This window comes from Vicugna pacos, chromosome 23 (genome assembly GCF_048564905.1).
Source record: "Vicugna pacos chromosome 23, VicPac4, whole genome shotgun sequence".
Taxonomy (NCBI): Eukaryota; Metazoa; Chordata; class Mammalia; order Artiodactyla; family Camelidae; genus Vicugna; species Vicugna pacos.
In genome coordinates this window covers 13,835,007-13,859,847 of record NC_133009.1, presented here as the reverse complement: position 1 = coordinate 13,859,847, position 24,841 = coordinate 13,835,007, and positions in this window count along the sequence as shown.

Below are 24,841 nucleotides of genomic sequence, written 5' to 3'. Positions count from 1 at the left end.
TTTATTTCTCTGTAGCAGGCAATGCTGTTTGACAGTATTTTTCCCACAGTAGAACTCCTTTCAAAATTGGAGTCAATCCTCTCAAATCCTATTGCTGCTTTATCAACAAAGCTTATGGAATGTTTTCTGGTGGGGAGAAGTAATTCAGTTTATTTATTCATTTCTTTATTTATTCTTAGAGGAGGTACTGGGGATTGAACCTAGGACCTCATGCATGCTAAGTGTGCGCTCTACCACTTGAGCTATACCCTCCCCCTGGAATATTTTCAATGCTTTGCTATCATTTCAACACTTCACAGCATCTTCACCAGGAGTAGGTTCCATCTCAAGAAACCACTTTCTCTGCTCATCCATAAGCAGCAACTCTTCATCTGTTCATGTTTTATCAGAAAATGGCTAGAGTTCAGCCACACTTTCAGGTTCCACTTCTAATTCTACTTTGCTTGCTATTTCTACCACATCTGCAGTTACTTCCTTCACTGATGTCTTGCAACCCTCAAAGTCATTCATGAGGGTTGGAATCAACTTCTTCCAAACTTCTTCTAATGTTGATATTTTGACCTCATCCCATGAACCACAAATGTTCTTCCTGGCATCTAGAATAGTGAATTCTTTTCAGATTTTCAATTGACTTTGCCCAGATCCACCAAAGGAATCACTATCTATGACAGCTATAGCCTTATAAAATGTAAGTCTTAAAAATAAGCCTTGAAAATCAAAATTACTCCCTGATCCATGGGCAGCAGAATGGATGCTGTGTTAGCAGACATGAATACAACATTAATTTCCTTGTCCATCTCCATCAGAGCTCCTGAGTGACCAGGTGCATCGTCAATGAGCAGTAATACTTTGAGAGGAGTCTTTTTTTTTTTCTTTCTGGGCAGAGTGTCTCAACAACGGGCTTAGAATATTCAGTAAACCATGTTGTAAACAGACGTGCTGTCATCCAGGCTTTGTTGTTGCATTTATAGAGCACAGGCAGAGTAGATTTAGTATACTTCTTAAGGACCCTAGGATCTTCGGAATGGTGAGCATTGGCTTTAATGTCAAGTCACCAGCTGCATTAGCCCCAGTAAGAGAGTCAGCCCGTCCTTTGAAACTTTGAAGCCAGACATTGACTTCTCCTCTCCAGCTATGAAGGTCCTAGATGGCATCTTCCTCCAATAGAGGCTGTTTCATCTACACTGGAAATCTGTAGTTCAGCGCAGCCACCTTCACTGATGATCTCAGCTAGGTCCTCTGGAGAACTCGCTGCAGCTTCTTCATCAGCACTGGCTGCTTCCCCTCACGCTTTGCTGTCGTGGAGACGGCTTCTTTCCTGCAACCTCGCGACCCAACCTCTGCTAGCTTCAAACTTTCCTTCTGCAGCTTCCTCACCTCTCCCAGCCTTCTAGAACTGCAGAGAATTAGGGCCTTGCTCTGGATCAGGCTTTGGCTCAAGGGAATATTGTGGCTGGCTTGATCTTCTACCCAGACCAAACTTCCTCCATATCAGCAATGAGGCTGCCTTCTTGTCATTTGTGTGCTCACTGGAGAAACACTTTTAATTTGCTTCAAGAGCTGTTCCTTTGCATTCACAGCCTGGCTAACTGCTTGGTGCAAGGGGTCTAGCTTTTAGCTTATCTTGGCTTTTGATGTGCCTTCCTCACTGAGCTTAATCTTATTTCTAGCTTTTGATTTAAAGTGAGAGACATGTGACTCTTCCTTTCACTTGAACACTTAGAGGCCATTGTAGAGCTATTAATTGGCCTCATTTCAATATCATTGTGTCTCAGGGAATAGGGAGGCCTGAGGAGAGGGAGCGAGTTGGGGGCATGGCTAGTCAGTGGAGCAGTCAGAACACACGCGTGTGTCAATTAAGTTCACCATCTTAGATGGGCATGGTTCATGGTGCTCCAAAACAATTACAATAGTAACATCAAAGATCACTGATCACAGATGATTGTAACAAATGTAATAATGAAAAAGCTTGAAATATCACAAAAATTACCAAAATGTGAACAGAGACATGAAATGAGCAAATGATGTTGGAAAAATGGCACCAATAGACTTGCTCAACACAGGGTTGCCACAAATCTTCAATTTGTTAAAAAAGGAAAAGCAGTATGAGCAAAGTACAATAAAGTGAGGTCTGCCTGTAGTTCCTCCGCCCATAACAGACACCACTAATTGATTACAGCACTTTCTCTTACTGGATCCAGTTATCACTTTCCCGGGGCGTTACTCCAGACAGCCAACACCAGTCTTTCAGGGTTAGCCCAAGAAATGAAACCCTGGATAGAGATCATCTTATAGCTTCAGTGATTCTGTGATTCTTAATAAACAGATGTGAGAAGTCGGTGAGGAGGTCATGGGAAAGGAAGGGTGTCTTCCTGGACGAGAACCTCAGTGCTATTCCATGTACCATCGCTGATTGCCCAGCACCCCCAAACACACAGCTTTGAGACTTTGCTCTTCCTCAGCTTCCCCCGGGACAATGACTGGACTGTTTTCTCCTTTTGCAGTGTAATTGCAGAGATAAAATGGTGTGTGGCTAATTGCTGGGTAGGCCACAAACAGAGCAACCTCATATGTAATTTCAGTTTGGCAGAGACTGTAAATTATTCAACATGATAACCAAAAGATTATAGCAACGTGTGAAAGTAGAGAGAACGTCTGGGGGACACAAAAGGCTAGCTCTGAAGCCAGGGTAGTCAAAAACAGCCTTGTATAAAAGCGAGGAATGTACTTTGGGCCAAAATACAAGAGGGCAGCAGAAGCTCAGCCCTGGGAGAGAGGCTTGAGGGTTCTCAGTCACCAGGAGCCTTCGTTCCTGTGAGAATAATAAACTGCTCCAGAAAGTTAGTTCTTTATTACCCATGCAAGTCCACAAATAGTACAAAATAATATGCACCATGTTGATGAAAATAACCCAGCTGAGAGAGCTGCCCGTCAAGCCAGAGCCTTCTCGGACTCCTTTTCTCCACTGTAATGGCCCCTCTGTTCTCTCCATCGCTCTAAAGTCTTCTTTCTCTCTTCTCTCATCCCATCATCACTGTATCTGTGAAGACCTTCCCGTCCTCCTTTTCCTTCCACCCCCATGGCCATCACCTTCCTTCGGGCATGAGCCATCACGGCAGCCCCTGGGCTCCAACTTCCTGACTCAGAACCTTCCTGCACATCACTACCCTTTCTAGTTTCTCAGAGAAAGCTCTGATCAGGGCACTTCTCTACTCAAAACCTTCCATGACTCCTCCTGTCTGTTAAATAAAGCCGGGCTCCCAGCCTGGCATCCAGGTCCTGTGTAATGCCGGCTCCACCCACCTTTCCAGCTTCATCGCTGCCCCTTCCTTCCACTCCCTCTACTCTCCCCGGACAGCCTGGAAGCTGTTCCTGAGACGTACTCTCTCCTCTCGGAGCTTCTGCTGGGCTGTTCCCCCACCTCGATGGACTGCAGGCCAGACCCCGGTGACTCCTTCAAGATGTCTGAACTTGCTGACAATCACCTGCTTGAGCTCCAAAATCGTGACACAGATCCTGGGGCAGTGGGAGCACTGTCATTCCCTCTGGGGTGCTGCAAGGGGCCTGCTCCTACCTCTCAGGAACCTCTCGCTGGCGCTAGCCCTCAAGCCAGCCCTGACCACAGCCCTGACCGGCCTTGGCCTGGTGGCTGTGTTAGCCCCTTGTGCTGTTAGAATAGTCACACTCTAGTGGAGAAGGGATTGTGGTCCTAGTGGGTAAAAATCTCTTTAGAAGCCTCTCTTGTTATTCTTTATCTCCCATGATCTTCAGTGTTGGTCCCCGATTTCCCAGTTTCCCTTTAAGACCATTAAAGTCAAAGCCACAATATTTTCATGCTGTTCAAGTCCTCTTTCCCTACCCCCACAAAACAAACCCCAGCCAACAAGGTGCAGGCTAAACCATAGACTTCCTCCCCCTTTAACTCCTTCCTCTCGATCTAAGGCGGAACAATCCTCCTGACACATCCCTGGTTGAAAATCAGACCCTCACCACCTCCACGCTATGCACCTCCAGGATGGGCCTGCCTTGGCCGCTCCCCACCCCTTCTGCCCATCTGCTGGGATGGCACAGTGCCCGCTCACAGGTTGCTTGGAGCCTCTGGAGGTGCCAGGCTACAATGTGTTTTGATGGGCAACCTGCAGAAGGTGGCAATTGTCATCTCTGGTGAGTGAAGGCCATAGCACTGCCAGCCCTGGCATGCCAGGTCTCAGTACACTTATGCACACCTGTTGACTCTCCAGTGCCAAGGAAAGCATCCTTGAGCTAGGGACAAGGGTTGGGGGAGAGGACTTCCTCAGAGTATCAGCATCTTTGGGTTTACTTGTAGAGAGATGTGATCAGTCAGACCCAGAGCCACCTCTGTGTCCAGCCCTGTGATTGCTCTGTGCAGCACTAGAGTTGGTCCACTAACACAGTGCCCACTGAGAAAAAGGGACCGAGCAGGGAGGCTGCAGAGCAGGCTCAATTCAACACAGAGACAAGCCTCATCTCCAAGCCAGAGAAAGGAGGCAAAGAAAAGAGCAGGCTGAGTTTCAAAAAGTTCTTTCCTTCAGTAGCCTAAAATGCTTTGAGCCACGATAAGATACATCCAGTGCAGCTGGTGGCCTCCAATTCCTCACTCCCCACCTGCCCCAGAGACTGGCTGTTCTCTAGCCAGGACCTGAGCCCAGTTGCAGACGCAGACAGAGCTGGCTTTGCAGCTCAGCTGCACTAGTTTACCAAGTGATCTTGAGGAAGTTTCTGACCTTACCTGAGCCTCAGGCTTCTCATCTATAAAATCAGGGTAACCACATCTACCTCCTTGGATTCATGTAAGAATGAGACTGGACTCCGTAAGTCAAATGCCTGGTGTGGTGTCTCACACATAGTAGGTGCTCATCAAATTGAGTTTCCTTTTGTCCCTGCCATTCCCTGTCTTCCTTCATTCTTCATTCCAAATAGGAAAGGTGCTGCAAGAGTCTAATGATATTACAGATGTCGGTCTAGGAATAAGTCACTGGGACCAAGCAGCAGAAGAGATTCCAAGGTAAACACAGTGGGAGAGAAAAGGGAAGAGAAAGGGATGGAAATGGGGGAGAGGGAAACTGGGGTTCCCTTTCTAAAAGGCCCCTTCTGTCTCTTCACCACCATGGGGGCGCCTCCTCCCACTCACAGCTCTTACCTGTACCCCATCCCCACCTCGACTCACAAGCCCTTCCCACTCTTTCATTCCAACCCCTCCACAACGCCTGCAAATTAAAATTACAAAATACACACAGAATTCTCATCATCTAGAAACCTCACCTATGCACAGAAGATGTTCCTACACCAAGCCTCTTCCCTCTGCCCTGTGGTGCCTGCCATGGGCCGATGGCCCTACTGGGCAGACGGAGGGTGACATGGGCGTGAGTCCTGCCCTCCAGGTTCTCAGTGCGGGAGGCAGAAACGAGCTCAAATAACCCTTATACAAACCAGCATGGGCTGAAGCACCAATCAAGATATAAGCAGACAGCTCCAGGGAAACATGGCTTTAATTGGTCTCTGCCCTCCACGTTCGGCTGGTGCTCACATGCTGACCTCATCAGTCATACGGTTCTTAGAGTAGGACCTACATGTGCTCCAGCCTGGGGCCATCACAGAAGGTCTTATTAACCCAGGGAGACTTGTTTGCATCAGAAAATATGAGAGGCCATGAGAAGTTTATTTGGGTGGCTGGTCTGAGCCTGCTGGCTTTGCGGCACTACTTTAATGGTGGCCCATTAGGTTTTAAGGTTGAGTGACAGACTTGGGGACAGACCTGGATGCTGGAACATCACGTATAGGGAAAGGACCTCGAGTCCACAGCTGAAAGCCTGAAAGGCAGCTCAGATCTGCCGGAGATCCCTAAGGGATTTTTCTAAGGGACTTTCCTAAATGCTGGGCGAGCTAAGTGAAGAAGGAAAGAAAAAGTGGCAACTTATTAGAAGAAAATACACGGGCAAAATTCCACCTGATTTCCGAGGCAGGAGAGTTAGGAGAAGAGATGGGATGGGACGGATGTGCTAGGGATGAAAATGGAGGCATGAATCTTGGAAGTGGAAGAAAATTCTTGTGGGGGCTGTTCCCAGATGCCTCAAGGCTGTCGACAGAATATGGGCCCCCAGAGCTCCAAGGGGGACAAAGGGTCCAAGAGGGACAAAGATGTTTGAACAGATGGATCACCCAATCCCAAGAAGAATTGACCTTTCACGTCCACAAGGGAGCCAGGGGAAAACTGACCCAGCAGAAAGAACTGAAGTTAATTCACAAAACATATAATATATTCCTCCTATGAGTCTCTTTCTAGGGGTCAATGGTGAGCTCAAACACAGTCCCCACCCTCATGGAGCTTACAGCAGGCCCTGGAATCAAGAAATCTGCATTCAGAGCCTAGTGACTCCACTGAGGAGCAAGTGATGTAAGCTCAGTTTTCCCGTCTGTGAAATGGGAGTAATTCAAAAGGCTGTTGTGAGAATTAAATCAGGTGGTACATGGAAAAGCCGAGCGGTACGCCGGGAACCCAGGTTCGGCAAATGTGAGCTGCTGTTGTCCTGATTGACATCCTTACCATGATCCTTCTCATGCGTGGCAGTCTCACAGTTCAGCTGGGGAGAGAGAGATCAATCAACTCTGAGCACAGAAGATGTCATTTCAAACTGTAGAAAGTGCTAAGTGATTAACACCATAAGCAGAAGTTACTTCTGGTGATTTGAGAGTAAAAACGAGGGCCCTGATTCGGTCAGGGGGATCTGGGGAACTGGCCTCAAAGCTGAGAATGGAGAGCTAACACCGAAATGTTAACCATGGCAAAGGGAGTCAGGGCATGCGAGTGCGTGGGTAAGACAAGGGCTCCCGAAAGGGGAGACGGCTTGTGTCAAGTCCCTGAGACAAGCCGTGGCAGGGAGCTGATCCTCACAGGACAGTCAGTGATCCCCAAAGAGCCTAAGATGCAAACAGGAAGCCCCCGAAGGCAAATGCCTGATCTGCACTTCCTGGCTTGTGGGTGGGAGGTTGGGAAAAGATTTGGGAGAACCAGCTCCTCTGCCCACTGCAGGCTGATGGCGGCCAGAGACACCCAGCAGAGCTCCCCCTGTGATCTGGAACTCGTAAGCCACCTAGGTGCCAGCAGAGCCCGGGCTCACCGCCAGACCTGGGAAAAAATAGAACTGTCCGTGGCCCTCCCTGCGCCTCAACATCACCCAGGAGGCTCCGTCCTGGTCCTGCCCAGGCCAGTCAGCTCCACAGTGCTCTCACCTCGGTCTGACAGGGTCACAGGGCTCTCATCAGTCAGGTCTTCCACTTCCCTGACAGGAACAGCCAACTCCAGCCCCACCCCGATGGCGCTGGTCTCTGACTCAGCAGATCCAAGGAACTCCCTTCTAAGAGAAGAAGGGAGCATTGAAGCCACGACTGGGACTTCCCTCCCGGCCTCCACCTGAATCCCTCAGAGCCCCTGCCTCTCTCACTCAAAGTCTGTCCATCCAGTGGGAAAAGTCTGGGCTGACCAAAGTCTCAGTCTCATCTCTGTCACTTACTGTGAAGCAGCCTCAATCTCCTCATCTGTAAAATGGGCTGATGCCACCTACTCACAGGGCTAACCCAGGAGGGTAAAAGAGATGACGTGTGTAAAGCGCTTCACTCAGGGCCTACCACACGTGCTTTATGGAGGGCCAATAGCATGGCTGTTCCTGTAGAACTGATCTACACGGGGCCAGGACAATCAACCATTTTAGAAGATGGGAAAACAACCCCCATTCTGAGTCTCTCACAAATGCCTCTCACCAAATTTGCTCTTAAATTGCTAGCTGCTTGGCCTTGGGCAGGTAACTTTAGCCATTTTCTGCCTTACTTTTTACATCTGCAAAAATATGTATGTAACCTACCCTGTAGGGTCATTATGAGGATTAAATAGATTAATCTGTGTAAAATACCTGGTGCCCAGTAAATATTTGCTGTGACAATAATAATTAGCGTTTTAACTTGGGTTTTAAAAAGGTCCCTCTGGCTGCTTCTGGAGGCAAAGTGAAAACAGAGAAACCAGTTCGAAGTGTTTTGTGATAAACCAGGCAAGAGGTATCGTATCGGCTTGGATCAGAATGGCAACAGAGTTGGAGAGAAGGGCTTGAATTCTGGATACATTTTGAAGGTAGAGAGGCAGTATTTGCTGAAAGATCAGCGGTGAGGGTGTGAGAGAACGAGAGGAGTTAAGGACGACTCCCAAAGCGCAAGGCTTAGCACTGGAAGGATGGAGTGGCCGTTTACTAAGAGTGAAGCAGGTAGACGGAGGTAAGCTGGAGTCCCTGATTATAGGTGCCATTAGTCATCCAACTAGAGAGAGCAAATAAGCAGCTGGATGTAAGTCTGGATTTCAGAGAGGGTGCCAGCTGGGGTATATGTTTGCATTTAAATCCAGGAGGCTTGGATGAAATTATTAGAAACTAGGGATGGACACAGAGAAAAGGTCCAGAGACTGAGCACAGGGGCTCTCCCACACTTAGAGGTCAGCAGGGGAAGAGAAATCCACCATGAAAACCAAAAGTCTGGGCTTAGGAGATTCAAAGATCAAAGAATAAACCTCAACTCTACCATTTACTGCAGAGCAGCCAGGGAGGCAGGAGGATAGAGACGAAACATCGTCTCAGGCTACAAGTGAAGTGAGAATTTCCTAGAGGAGGGAGCGGTTGATCAACAAACGTGGGGCTGATGGCCAAGCAGGATGAGCTGACATTGCACATGGCAATGTGGGGCCACTTCATGTCTTCTTCAGTGGAGTCGGGGGTGGTGAGCCTGAACATAGCAGATTCTTCCCCTGCTTTACAGAACAGGGAGACTGAGGCTTGTCCAGAACTAGCAATTGACAGAGCCCTCTTCCTGGACCTACTATCTTTCCATCACCTCACGGGATTGGTGGGCACACGGGACTAGAACCCAGACTTCGGGCACACAACCAGGGGGTGGGCATTAGATATTCAAAGAGTAAGCAACCCAGTACAAAGGAAGCTATGCTCTGTTGGAGACAGTGGAGAGCCCCCAATGGAAACTGAACACAGTTCTCAGGACAGTCTCATTCTACAAATCACAACTATTCCTCAGTCCCCTTTGATGTCCCCTTGATGTCGGGAGAAAGAATACGGAGAGCATTGGCCCCCAATTGAGAAACGTGTGTCCTCATTCTGCTTCCACCACTCACTGTGTTTTCCTCTCTCCAGGCCTTAAAGCAGCTTCATTTGTAGTTTGAGGTTGGCTTGATGACACCCCAGCCCCCTCGATCTCTGACTCTGTGGTTCATCTGTGCCCACTCCCCCAGACGCAGGACAGGGGTCTGTCCTGCGTCCTCTCAACCGCCTCATGACTGAGAAGCAGGACCAGCAGAGAAACCACAGTGGCTCTAGTTTATTGAGGTGATGAAGGAAAAAATGGGGGTACTGGTTATCCATTGGCCCATCAGAAGTCCCCTGGAAAATGCACTGGTGTTAGGTATATAATTAAAGCAAAGCCTTCATTCCTTCATTCACTCATTCAAGTTCTTTGTAGAAAAACAGGCCAGGCGCCAGGAACCAGGCATTGGGACCACATTGACCCCATCAGTGAGAGAAATCAGGCACAGGGCTTGCCTTCCTGGAGCTCATGGTCCACTGGAACAGACAAATGCTAGTCAACTCATAGCAGAAATATGTATAAAGCTACAGCTGCTGCAAGTGCAATGAAAGGGAAGTACACACTGCCTTGAGGGCAGGCAGGGGGCGGAGTCAACCTTGTTGGGAAGATCAGGGCAGCCTTTTCTGAGGAAGTGACAACTAGGCTGCCACACGAAAGAGCTAACAAAGCAGGGGGAGGGTACAGCTCAGTGGCGGAGTGCCTGTTTACCAGACACAAGGTCCTGGGTTCAATCCCCAGTACCTCCATTAAAAAAAATAATAATTAATTTAAATTTTTTTTTAATTTATAAAAGAGCTAACAAGGCAAAGAAATGATGACATTTCCAAATGAGAAGAATGAAGTGTTCCATCTCCAATGATGAGAGTGAGTGTGACAAATTCATGGTTCAAGAGAGATCAGAGTAAAGGAATTGCGGGGAGCAAGGGAGAGCATGAAGGATGGGACGGGGAGGCAGGAGCCAGACCAGGAGTCCCTCGAAAAAGTTTTTAATGTGTGCATTTTTTGACCCAGCAATTCCAGCTCTAAGAATTAATCCTAAAACACTTTACACAACAATAAGTCAGTGAAGATATACACGAATATTTACATAAACATAATGAATCTTGGTAAGTCGACTGCGATGAACGGCTATTCAGCTACTAACAGAAAACAAGGTGGATTTACATGTACTAATGTGGGAAGATATGCTATTAAATGAAAAAGTAAACTGCAGAAGACAGTGTATCAGATGAAGATAATTTACTTTTTAAATATATGTGCATATTATATATTGGGGATATTATATACTACACTTCACTAGGCATAGAAATGAATCCAAGACTATACATCAAGTTGCTAACAATGGTTACCTTTAAGGAGTAGAAATGGAAAAGACCTTCATTTTTCTTATCTGTCTGTATTGTTTGACTTTTTTTTTAATATCCAGTGACTATTTCTTTGGCAATGGACTATTTCTTTCATTTTTTAAGAGAGACAGTACCCATCCATCTCCTTAAAAATCCTCCAATGAGCCTACGGCAAAAATTAATCCTAGGCGTGTGCTTCCTCAGAGCAAGCCAATAACCATTCTAAATTATTCCTCACCACCCACCTCTCCTCTCTCGTGCTTTAATCTTCTCTGGGATTTAGTGGGGAAGAAATAAGGCTATGGATTAAGAGTGATAAAAAAGAAGGATGGAACAAAAGAAAGGGAGAGGGAGGGAAGTACAGAGGAGGAGGAACGGAAGAAAAGAAAGAAAAAGAAAAGGAGCCCTTCTCCATCCCTCTCCCTTCCAAAGGTCCCTGCAGGAGTCTCTGAGCAACAGCCCTCAGGACTGAGAAAGAAGGGACTCCGGGTGTGAGGGTGCGTGAGGGTGCATGTGTCAGTAAGACTGCAGAAGAGCCCAGGGTTTGAACACAGAACAGTAAGAACCACAACAGTAACACCTCCCATCATCAGGTGCAGACTCTTGGGTTGGATCCTTTCACATACGTTAACTCGAGATTAAGGATCTTAATGCCTAATTCTGCATTTAAAAAGGAAAAGCCCTGTGACCTCCCAGAACTGTAACTTCTCCCATCACCTCAGTTTTCTCAGCTAGATCATGGGGAAAACTTCCTAGTTCGTGGGGCTTTCGGAGGATCAAATGAGAGCCTACATATATGTAAGTAGTATTTGTTCTATAATTGATACGATTATTGTCACTCCAGCTACTGAGCCAGAACAGAGAGAATGCTTATGAGCTTGAAATGTACAGTAATCCTGGTATCCAGTGGTTACGATGTGGTTGCTCTTTAGAAGGGCTGAAAAATGGTGACTGTGGAAATAATGCTAGTCCCATTCACAGATTTTTAAATAACTGACTGTATGCAGGGGGAGAGGATTGGGCTGTGGGGAGGAGTGGTCGCCAGTACCACGCAGCTGCTATGGCTGTGAAAATTTAACCTCAAGCAGCCTAAACATTCATTTTACAATGTACACTGCTGATCACTTAATTATGTCTAAAATATAAGTCAGACACACTACAAACCCCAGGGAGTAAATTACACAGCTCTATGAAGCAACATCTCTGCACTCATTCTGGTCTCACATTTCTGAATTATCCTTTCCCCCCAGTGAATTTGAAAAATCTCTTCCTTTTCTGCAAAACGTATGGCAAACAAATGATCATTTTCTCAGTATTATGAGCTCAGCGCAGGAGAGCCCATCTTCCACCTAACGTTTCGGACTCTTACCAACAGGTTCTTATCTTTATGTATATTTGAACTAGGAGATCTACATATGCTTGATCTCAGCATGAACCTCCCTATGACCTGATTTTGTTACCATGGTCACCAATTAGATGAGTCTTGTTGACTGCAGAACAACAGTCAAAGGATTTCTATTAAGTTCCAGGGCGGAATAACAGTCATATTTTGTGAACACACTTTATAGATTATTTTTCCTATTTGCTTGCCCCAAGGTCTGCCTCCCTCTATCTGCTAAGAATGCAGTTGCTACATAAAATTCAAAGAAAATGCTTCCTGGGGCCAGTAATTAAATTTCCCTATAAAATGAATGGATCAGCTGGACTCCCTATTTCCCCCTTCTCCCTCTGGGAAATAGTGATGTAGGTCTTAGTCAGGATTCACCTACAATTATCCTTTCCTAAAATAACTTTACGCCCACCCGCCCCATGGCCTCGCATGGGTACATGTGTGTGGAAATACACTATAACCTTTACTAATATCAGCTACCCTATGTATGAAAACCGCTTAAGAATAATTTTGAAAGGCTGAGCTGAGGTTTTTCATATAATCATTCCAGCCAATGAATGTAGTCAGTGATTCAATGATCTCGTGGAAACCATGCCTGATGATTTACAAATGTTGACATTAACAGGTAACGTGGAAGTACTAAATGTTTTATGACTGTATGAGCTTCCAGTGGCTACCATGACAAAGTAACACAAACTTGGTGACTTAGAACAACAGAAATTAATTCTCTCACAGTCTAGAGGCCAAAAGTCTGAAGTCGAGGTGTCAGTGGGGCAGCACTGCCTCCAAGGCCCCAGGGAAGAAAACTTCCGTGCCTCTCCCAGCCCCCGGCGAATTCAGGCATTCCTCAGCTGCACAGCTCTGACCTCTGCCTCCGTCTTCACATTGTCTTCTGCTGTCTCTGTGTCTTTTCCTCTTCTATGTCTTATGAAGATAACTGGTATTGGATTTAGAGCCCACTGGATAATCCAGGATGACCTCATCTTGAGAACCTTAATTAGATCTGCAAAGACTCTTTTTCCAAATAAGGTCATATTCACAAGTTCTGGAAGTCCAGATGTGAATATATCTTTTGGGGGCCCACCATTCAATCCACTACATTAACAACATGCCTTTCCAAAGATTTTCTAAAATTAAGCTTAGAATTTTTGTATGTGTCATGACAGGTACTTATCACCAATTTTGACCTTACTACAATGCCAAGGACTATTTACCAGAAGATATACCTCCCTTAGCATTTATGTATTAACCCAAGATTAAAAGCTTGATTTTAAATTGACAAATCAGATGTAAGGATGCTGAGAAGTCATAAAAAAATCCTAATCAAATACCTTAGGATTTCTCAAAATGGCTCTAAGACCAAAATAAACTCTAAACAGAAGAAGCATTCTGAAGATAGTAAAGAAACAGAAGAATGGCTTGAATTGAGAAGATCACTGAAACAGCTCAGAACTAGTCAAGTAGTTTAGAATTAATAAAATGGGTGAAAACAATCAACAAGCCATAAGCAACATGGAAGACATGGCAGCATATCTGAGCAACTCAGAGCGAGATACTGCGAGCAAGGGCCACCATGGGATGCATTTTGTTGATGGCCATTAGGATGGCCACCCTAGAGCGTGTTGTACTCATAAGGCTGCTCATCGGTAATACGTTTTGTCATCCAGCCACTTCCCCACACACTTTGTGCAACATTATTTTGTCATTGTGATGGTTTCTTTTGATCATGTAGCTTTATGTTTCAAGCAATTTCAGGTGTCAGTGTATTTATCTTCCTCTGTTAAAACACTATGCATGCCATAGAGTCTGGAATAGAAAGTTTGGAGAGGTTTTTTTTTGTTGTTTATTTCTGTTTTGGTTTTTAGCTCCTGCTAAAGCAACATATTAAGAAATGAGTTACCAGTGGGGAGATGGGGGTTAAGAGGCACCAATTACTATGTATAAAAAAAAAATAAGACACAATGATATATCATACAGCACAGGGACTATAGCCAACATTTTATAATAATTATAAATGGAATATAATCCATGAAAATATTGAATCACTATGTTGTATACCTGAGACTAATATAATATTGTAAATCAACTATAAGTAAAGAAAAAGAATGGAGTGAAGGTTAAAGTTTGTACTCCAAAATATTGTTATAGAAAATATGCTTTCTGTGCCCATTTTCCGCCACCCTAATTCCTTAAGAAAAGGGATTATGTTCTCTGTCTCTTCAACTGCCCTGCCACAAAGTCCAATGACCACCTTGGGTAATGCATGCGTTTTCTATTGCTATGGCAACAAATTTCATAAATGTGTGGTAGCTTAAAACAATACAAATGTGTTACCTCACAATTTCAAAGTCAGAAGTTGGAAATGCATCTCCCTGGGCCAAGATAAGGTGCCAGTAGGACTGTGTTCCTGTCTGCAGGCTCTATAAAAAGAATCCTTTCCCTTGCCCTTTGCAGCTTCTAGAGGCTGCCCACATTCCGTGGCTCACGGCCCTCCTTCTCTGCAAGCCAGCACAAGATGCAAGCTTATCATATTGCATCACTCTAACCTCCTCTTCTGTCTCCTTCTTCCACATTTAAGGACCTCTTGTGATCATACTGGGCCCATCTGGATACTGCAGGCTGATCTCTCCATTTCAAGGTCCTTAATCACATTGCAAATGCCCTTTTGCCAGGTAAAGCAACATATCCCCAGGTTTCAGGGATTCAGACACGGTCATCTTTGGGAAGCCATTATTCTGCCTACCACAGGAACAAAACAGATCAAGAATCGTGGCAGGCTAACTCTTTGCGATATACACACAGACCACCCCTCCAGCTTTGGGCACATCTCTAATCACCAGGCTTTTTAGTTAATTCCTATGTCACTGGAAGTAGCGGGTAGGGGGAGATAGGTGGCAATTAGAGGTAGGTGGCTAATGGTCAGGTCATCAGCTGCTGAGTGTTTATAGCTCACAAGTACAAAACTACCCCTTTCCAAATGAGTGCCCTATAAATTCCACCCCAGATGGGCAAGGAAGTACAGGTGTGCCTCATTAAAATAAATGCCACATAAGGAAACCTGCCCTTCCTCACATAGATAATGTGCCAAAGCAAGGAATCACAGCACGGAAGTCAACCAACTCTCACCCTGCTGGAACTCCCAGCAGTTTGTACCACTTAAATGTCTACTAATGGGCTAACACAGTTACTAATAGGCTAATAAGCTAGCCATTAACAGCTTCTTAAGTAGCAGGCTGGGGGAGCTGTTACAGCCACTGAGAATGAGCTGTCTTCTCAGTTTATTAAAAAACCCTAAATTGGAACAAGAATTGTTTCCCTAAAGGTTGACTTACTTGGCTCTAAATATGGAAGCAGCAAGTGTTCAAGTTACCAAGGAATTTCTCCCTTTATAAAGATATTCACTCTGAAGTTCCCTGCCAGGTTCTTCCCCTGGGCATTTAAATGTTGGTTTATAGACCATGAATTACTTTCAGAGACACTAAAGGAATAGAGAATTTTTTCAACAGAGCCTTAAGACATAACCGTTTAAAAATCAATCAGAAATGAAGTTAGAGCCTGGTTGCAGTTGTAGTAGGAATATCCCAGGCAAAATCAGGTAAGAGTGCAAAGGAAGTCAGGGTCACGTTAAAAACTACCACAAATCTAGACCCTCCTGCTCACTCACTCATTCAATAATGACCTACTATACAAATTTTATTTACAAACCAGAAATAGATTCACGGACATGGGAAACAAACTATGGTTACCAAAGAGGGAAAGGAGAGGGGAGGAATAAATGAGGAGTTTGGTGATTAACAGATACAAACTACTGTATATAAAATAGATAAACAACAAGGTCCTACTGTATAGCACAGGAAACTATATTCAATATCTTGTTACAACATATAATGCAAAAGAATCTGAAAAATATATATGTATGTGCATGTATAACTGAATCGCTTTGCTGTACAGCTCAAAGTAACGTTGTACATCAACTACACTTCAGTCAAAAATAAAATTAAAAAAATTAACAAAGACTTATGGAGCACATAGCGGGTGGTGATGTAGGCACAGGAAAACATCAGGAAATGAATGGGCGAAACTCTGTGCCATAATGGAATCTACATTCTGGAAGTGAAAAGACTGAAAATATGGAACAAGGAAATTAGATGATACAGTAGAAGGTGACAAGTGCATGAAAAAACAGAGCAAAGGAAGGGAAATCAAGAGTGCTGGGCAAGAGGAAAAGTAGTGAAGGGACACCTCCTTGAGAAGGTGACATTGACACCAAGGCTTGAAGAGGGTGAGAGTGGTGATCCAGGAGGAAATCCAGGCATGGGCAACAGTTAGTGCAAAGGCCCTGAGGCAGGACAGTATCTAGCTTACTTAAGAAAACGTAAGGAGGTCCATGTAGCTGGAGAAGGGAGCACAGATTAAGTCATAGGGGTAACAGGGGCCTGGATTGCATGGGCCTTAAAGGCTGTTCCAAGGACTTTGGCCTTTCTTCCAAGGGGAATGCATTGCTGCTGGAGGATTCAGAGCAGAGGAGGAAAGGAATTCTGTTCCTACATCAAAAGTCTCCCCAGCTGCTTCTGGGGAACCCCAAGGCAATACCCACAGTTGGCTTCCTCTCCTATGGTACCTCCCTCATCAAGAAACCTGTCTCCCCTTCACCAGCAGTGTCCTCTGCAAAAATGCCAATCAATGCCTGGCCAGAGAGCTGCTCCCTCCTGCCCTGAGCAGCTAGCCCCAGCGTGCAAGAGCAGTGCCATACAGGTCTTCCCAGCCCCATCCTGCCCTGGGAGAGCTGAGTCCCAAAGCCACACAGCTTCAGCACAGATGCTCACAGCCCTTCAGGAGAGTAGCTCCTCCAGCTTTTGGCCTTTTGCTGGGCTAGCAAGACATTCCTATTTCTAAAAAAAAAAAAAAAAAAAAGACATTCCCCAACATTTTTCAATTTTTAACAAATATATTTCTCTTACAGTTGAAGGTTTTTCTCAAATTATGTCATCTCATAGCTCCGTTTTCATATTTTATTCTTCTAGCTACGTAAGTTTAAAATATAGCCTCTTTTCTCACTTCTCCTTTGGATTTGTCCTATCTTGGAAACCCCTCTGATGGCAGGGAATGTGTTTTTTTTATTGTATTTCCTCCCAGTACTGAGCACCAAGCTTGAATACAGTTAAGCACTTAATCAATATTGGCTAAATTCATGTTTGTTAATTCCCCATGACCTGAACCCTGCGCCAGGCACCAAAGAAATCACAGAAATGAAAGGTAGCCCCCTCCTCCCAAATAAGCCTTTAATATGTTTGGTAGATAAGAAAAATCTGGGAAACAGCATCAAAAAATGGTGGACTGTGGTTAAGTAAAAGAACTGAACCTTGTAAACTCTGACTCCTATAGATTCAAGGAGGAACTGGGCGGGGTCAGAACAGTGGAGATGGGCTTCCTAGAGAAAACAGGACTTGCACTGGACACCTTGAAGGAAGAACAGGGCCAAACAAGACCCACAGAGCCAGCATGCTCCATTCAAGAGGGAGATACAGAATAAGTGGCAGCCACAATTTGTGTTGCTTGGACAATTTACAACCAGCCTTGTTAACGCCTATGATGTGGCCAGTGAATCTTGCCCGGGTTTACTGGGTTTACACACTGTTTGAGGGTGCAGTACAGACCTCAGCAGAAACCTTTCAGTGTTCCATCAACAACAGAAACAAACCAGACCGTACTTCCCTCCGTTAAGCGATCTTAAATAACAAAGATAAAAGTGTGTCCAACTGTTGGGTAAAAGAAGTCAGGCAGCGGGGCACACTGAAGGGCTTGCCGTAAGCCTTTAGGGCCTGGTGACTGGCACTAGGAATATCACAAATACATGATGGAGGAAACTTGTTTACAGACAGGTGCAGGCAATGGCTGGGGCTTAGGAGCCGACAGAGCACATGATTGAAGAGGGATCTATCTTGGGTTTTGAGCATTACACCGAGAGGCACAATAACACTGCTCCTGTCATCTTGGCAATTCGCCCTCTAGTAAATGAATTAGCACACCCTTGTAAGCAAGAACCCAAGAAGTTGTTGGGAAACAGGCAATTCAAGATACTAGAAGCAGCATTATGAGAATCAGTCTGCCCAGATGGGAAAGAGACCAGATAATCAGCTGCTTGATAGATGTATAGAACAACAAATTTATTGACATTCTTCTTCCACCAATGAAAAGAAAATTCAGGACACATGCTTATATAAAGAAAAAACAAAGGGCACAAATGAACTTATTTACAAAACAGAGACAGACTCACGGACATAGAAAACAAACTTATGGTTACCAGGAGGGAAGTGGGGTAGGGAAGGATAAATTGGGAGTTCAGGATTTATAGTTTTAATACTATAAATAAAATATATAAATATTCTATAAATATAAATACTATATATAAAATAGATAAAGAACAATATCCTACTGTATAGCACAGGGAACTATATTCAATACCTTGTACTGACCTCTAATGAAAAAGAATATGAAAAGGAATGTATATATAGGTAAAACTGAATCACTATTCTGTATACCAGAAATTAGCATGACATTGTAAATAGACTGTACTTCAATTTAAAAAATATATCTATGGACACAGTAAAAGAGCCTAAGAGGGGAGGGTATTGCTCAGTGGTAGAGTGCATGCTTAGCATGCATAAGGTCATGGGTTTGATCCCCAGTACCTCTAGTTAAATAAATAAATGAATAAACCTAATTACTTCCCCCCAAAATAAAACAAACAAAAAAACCAAAGAGCTTAAAATGACCGTAGAACTCACAGGACATCAGCATAAAAACTGGTTCTCCATGAGATGAAAATGATTTTTGTACACTAACACTGATGTTTGTAACTTGCGGGTGTCATCGGTTACAAGGGAGAAAATTACAAAATTCATTAACCAAAGTCCTGCTCACCCTCTGATACCTAAGAGTTGGTATTTATTGGTTTGATATCATATACGTGGATCCCAAGAATCATTATTTGACTCTGTTGACTAAGCCCAAGTCCCCGAGAAATTAAAGTTGTAGGAAGTGTAAATACTTCACATTTGTGCAGCACATACTCTCCAGGTGAGGCTTGAATAAATCAGATCACGTACGAAAATATGTTGCTGGCTAGGAATCTGCTAAGTCTTTTCACTATGGGATAATTATTTTGAAAAGTGAACAAGTGTTCTCTAATTCATCTACTGTGTAAAAATGGACTTCTGCTTGTTGCGTTTTCTAAAAGTTGAGTTTGCTTGCCTTTGTGGCAAAAAAAAATTACTAATTACTCAAAAAAAGATCAATTATTTTTCAAACAATAACCAACATCCAAAGAAGGGTACAGCAGACCCTGGAATCACTATCTTTTCCTTCTCTTTCCTTGCTTTAAGTCTTAGCCAGATTTGCTCTTTAGCCATGTGATTTTAGGGCAAACATATATACTGGTTTGCCTAGATAGTGCTAGTTTACACCTGATGTCCTGGCATAATTATTTAATGCAACTCATTCTTAAAATGTCCCGAGTTTTATGATAAATTATATGGTTACTTTAAATATTACAGAGTCTAAGGAACTAGGAACTTATTGTATATTGAAACCAACTAAGAAGGCAGCATTTTGTAATATCTAATAATCTCTAATAATTATTAGAGAAATGCAAATCAAAATTACAATGAGGTATCACCTCACACTGGTCAGAATGGCCATCACTAAAAAGTCCAGAAATGATAAATGCTGGAGAGGGTGTGGAGAAAAGGGAACCCTCCTACACTGCTGGTGGGAATGTGGTTTGGTGTAGCCATTATGGAAAACAGTATAGAGATGCCTCAAAAAACTAAAAATAGATTTACCATATGTTCCAGCAATCCCATTCCTGGGCATATATCCGGAGAGAACTCTAATTTGAAAAGATACATGCACCCCAAAGTTCATAGCATCACTATTTTCAATAGCCAAGACATGGAAGCAACCTAAATGTCTATCAACAGATGACCAGATAAAGAAGATGTAGTATATATACATATAAATTTTGGGTTAGGTGGTAACAGTTGATTTTTATCTTCTTCCATGTACTCTTCTACAGTTTCAAAATTTTGTATGTGTACACACACACACATACACACACACATACACACCAGAGTACTATTCAGCCATAAAAATGAATGAAATAATGCCATATGCAGCAACATGGATGGACCTAAAGATTATAATATTAAGTGAAATAAGTTGATAGAGAAAGAAAAATATTATATAGTATCACTTATATGTGGAATCTAAAAAATGATACAAATGGACTCATTAAAAAAATAGACTCACTAATATAGAAAACAAACTTAGTTACCAATGGGGAAAAGTCAGGAGGGATAAATTAGGAGTTTGGGATTAGCAGATACAAACTACCATGTATAAAATAGATAAACAACAAAAGTCTTACTGGATGGCTCAGAGAACTATATTCAATATCTTGTAATAACCTATAATGAAAAAGAATATCTGTATATGTATATATAAATGAACCACTGGGCTATACACCAGAAATTAACACAACATTGTAAATCAACTATAATTCAATTTTTAAAAGAGAAAGCAGTGTTTTGGACATTATTCACCTTCCACCCAGGATCAAGTCACAGCTCTTTTATAAGCCACCTGGGAGGTTTTGCTAAGTCCTCAAGCTCCTGTCCATTAATTTGCTTGTACATTTCCAATCCCAAATCAAAATCCTATCATTACCTCCTTCTCTCTAGCACCCACCCTCTTTTGTCAGTGGTTTCCTAAGCACAGTGGATATTTGCAGGTTGGCAACTGAACTCAATCAACAAGAATTTACTAACATAACTCAGGTAATGCAAAATTCCTGGTATATCAGTCATTCGATTATATTGTGATTCCTCACCATTTTCAATGCCCTGGTACTAAAAATTTGTCTTCCTGGTTTATATAGGGAAACTGAGGCTTCAGAAAGATGGATAAACTCATTGAAAACAGCCTAGTAGCAATACCAAGCTTCGGCCAACAACCACCCACAAAACTTGTCCCACCACACACACACACACACACACACACACACACACACACACACACACACACACACACACACACACACCTTGCCAGTGATAGCAAAGAACCTTCAAAAGAAACAAAGATTCATCCTACAAATGTCCTACTTTCTGGCTCTCTTTTTTTTTAATGCTGAATCGGTAATGGAGCTAATAAAGGTTCAAGACTGCTCTTTCCAGGGGCCAAATTTTTCTTTCTCCATGTCATGCTTTTCATTTAGAAAATAATTTTCTTTGCACTGTTTTCACAAAAGCTTTCCAACACTCCCAAATAATGCAGAGAAATTGGCTTTTATTTTTGAACCGGCTTTTACAATGCACACTGTATCTCTCAGCATATCTATTATATTAATCTGAGCCTTAATGATACAATGGGTAAAAACAGTGTACGGATGTGTATAAATGAAAAATTTAATAGATTTCCCTCTTAATGTAATAGAATTGGCATGAGGCATTGGGAACAGGAGTGAGAGTAGTCACTCAAGCATTGTGTTTACACGATATTTAAACACAAGTGGCAGGGGTATGAGTGCTCCTAAGTACACCTGAAAGGGATGGTGCCTCGTAATCATTGTTTCAGCAAGTGACAGTTGTTTACACAACAGCAGCACATTCACTGCTGATTTGAATAATAAACATGCTTAAATACCAGCTGGATAATAGAAGGATAATTGAAACATAGTTTAAAGCTCTGATTTACAGGCATTGTAGCAACACTTTTATTTGCTGTACAATGCCACACTTCTGTGCAGTCTCCGGGAAAAAAAAAAAAATTAAGGCATTGTTTCAAACATTGGGGTCTATTAAACTTGATTAATACACCCAGTGTATGTACCGATAGCTCCAGCCATGCCTGGGCGTACTTGAGACAGCCATTGTACAACGTGTTTTAGCAAAACACTTGAGGCTATAATAGACTCAGTCAGGAGGCTGGCAGTGCAGCGTATCCACCAGGGCCCTGAACGGTGGGTGGGACCTCAGTTACCTGAGACAGAACCAGAGCACATCACCTAGCACTCAAGATTCACAGGTGAAAAACAAGAGGGTTGATGTGGATAATCTCTAAGGGCAAAATTTTACAAAGTTGTGATTGTAAACTTCAGCATGTCTTTCTCAGCATCTTCACACGTCCATTTCCTTCTTTCTAAGCCCACTGCCACCATCTTAATTCAGGACGGTTTTACCTCTTACCTGGCCAATTGCAAGAGGTCTAACTGGGGCATCTGTTCCTGGGGCATCCCTGTTTCAACCAGCTCATGCAGCATCGCCACGTGAATAGTCCCTTTTCAGGTAGGATCTCCAGAGTGAGACCACCTCCTGCTCAGGTTGGCCCATATGGGTAGGCAGCACCTGGAAGGCATTTGTCACCACTCAAATCCTCAACTTTGGGGATCCTGAAATCTGACTGCACCTGTTCACTTGGACGAGGTCATACTCGGGAAGTTACTCCTATAACCAAATTAGCAGGAGCCTAATTTGCCAGCCAGAATTCTAATGTGTTCATTGATTTATCAATTTACTATGGGAAGTACATCTCAGAGGATAATTCACATTAGTCATTCAAAACACTCTCCCCTGGAATGACTGCCTCAGAGGAGCAAATTACACGTCAGAAAGTTGCTTAATGAACATAAAGCAAGAGCAGAAGGAATGGGATGGGTTGCCACTTTTCACTCTAGGGAAAATGTTGCCTAAAAGTAATAGCAGCCAGGCACCACGCCAGATATCTATTATCTCTAATTCTTACAAAACCCCTCGGGAATTGTTATTCCCTTTTAAATATAAGGGGCTGATCTAAGGTGACATCGTTGCTGAGTTATGGCATTGAAGCCACACTATTTGCTAAATAATTACTAATCACTAATCATCATATTGATGTCCAATAATAATTACCAGACATTAATAAATATTCAGATATTGCATTCTCTTTCACGCTCTCTGGTGAGTGCCCCATGGTTGTGGAATGAGTGACTGAGTGAAAGATTAAATGAACCTTAAGTGATTGGTACTTCATGCTAGGCATGAAATTCTGAAGACACATTACCAACATCCTTCCATGTACAGAAATCTTTTTTGTTTTATTGTTCCTCATCTTTCAAAACCAGAGCCAAAACCAGGAGGTCCATTTTCAGAAGAAAGAACAGCAGGGCCGCGTCTTGACTACAGGGCACTCAGCAGTTCAGTCATGGTGCCATCTTGCCCTCAGATCCCCTTCCAGCAGAATTTGCTCTAGTCACCATCACTGTTGAAGCAGCAACTTTCTTCTTGTCTCTGAACCTCAGCTGAGTGGAGGGGTTAAGGCAATGACCCAAGGACAACAGAGGCAGGGGCCAGCCAGCAACCTACCACACGGCCGGACACAAAAAGAGAGCTGGGTCAACCATCTCAAGCTCTCTCTCTCTCTCAAATTACAGAAAAATCAGGCAGCTGATAGTGAAACCAAAGGTAGAAAATGTGCATAAAGAGAAATGCCATGAGGTACAACGAGCCAGAGGGACCAAAGCAAATTTCAGTTATACAGAAGCAGGAACTGTGAAGCAGAGAAACCCAAAGAATAGCAGAGGAAAGTGGTCAAGAGTGTGAACTGTGGCACCAGACTGCCTCGGTTTGAATCCCAGCTCATCCTTCTTCTAGCAGCATTACCTTGGGCTACGAACTCCACCTCTCTCTCAGGGCCTGGCACATGGTCAGCACCGTGCAACATGTTAGCATGTTAAGGAATTAACGTGAGCGTTTAAAACGTGCCGGCCAGTGCTCTCAGTCTATGACAGATGTGAACTCCAGGAATCCTCACAACAAGCCTATAAAGCACTATCATTACACTCATTTTGAAGATCAAGGAACTGAGGCACAGAAAAGGTAAGCGCCTTGTCCAAGGTCATGTAAGTGGTAACACTGGGAATCAAATCCAGGCAATCCAGCTCTAAAAGCAGCCATTTAGAAAAAAAAAAAAATAACAACAAAAAACACAGACATCATCAAAAAGAGAACACATGACCTGCAACCAAGAACTAGCATGCCGGGGGGGTGCTTTGTCTAGAGACTTAGTCCTCACTCACAAGTGTCCTCTAAGTCACCCCCTGCCCTTTGTCAGGCAGCCTGCATGGGTCTCTTTTTCTTGAAACTGAGAGAGCCTGACTAAACCTGAAATTGGTCCTGCATTGGGTTGGGGAGACGGGCCCTAGAGGAGCAGAACAGGATCTCAGAAGTCACATGGGACAGATGGCAGTGGACAACGCACAGTGACAGGGCGAAGAGGAAGCCTCTAGAGCCCCACACACCACGACAGTGACAGAGTCAACACAAGGCTTTCAATTACAGAATCTCAGGACCTTGAGCCACCAGAGGGTGGCTTGTGAGAGACTTGGAGGTTTTGGCCTTAACTCAATGTCATGGAGCTAGCATCGAGGTCAAGGCCACAAAGCAGATGGAACTGTGCGCCATATCTGACAACTTACAACGGGAGAACGACACCTTCCCCCTTTTCCTAAGTAAGAAGTGCTATGCCAGGTGCTTGGTTTCGCTTTACCGTTGAATTTAGGTGTGGTCACTGCAAATAACGCAGGCTGAAGAAAGGCAGGCATAGCTAGTGTGGGAAACAGAGCCTGAGACAGGAAAAGATTTGGATTTGGGGGGCTCTTTTTTTTTTTTCCATCATCTTTGTATTCTTCGTAAATTATAAAATGGGCTATAAAAACTAAACAAAATAATAGCAAACAATAAAATATAAAGGAAGACAGTAGAGAGTATTTTATAAGCAGAGAGGTGGGCTCCACTCACTCTTTCTGGAGGACAGAAAGTACATTTTAGATCAGTCGTGGTGAAGCAGGGCCCAGGTGGTTGAAACCTAGAAAACAGAGGAGCCTGAGGCCTAGGAAAGAGCTGGCCCAGCAACT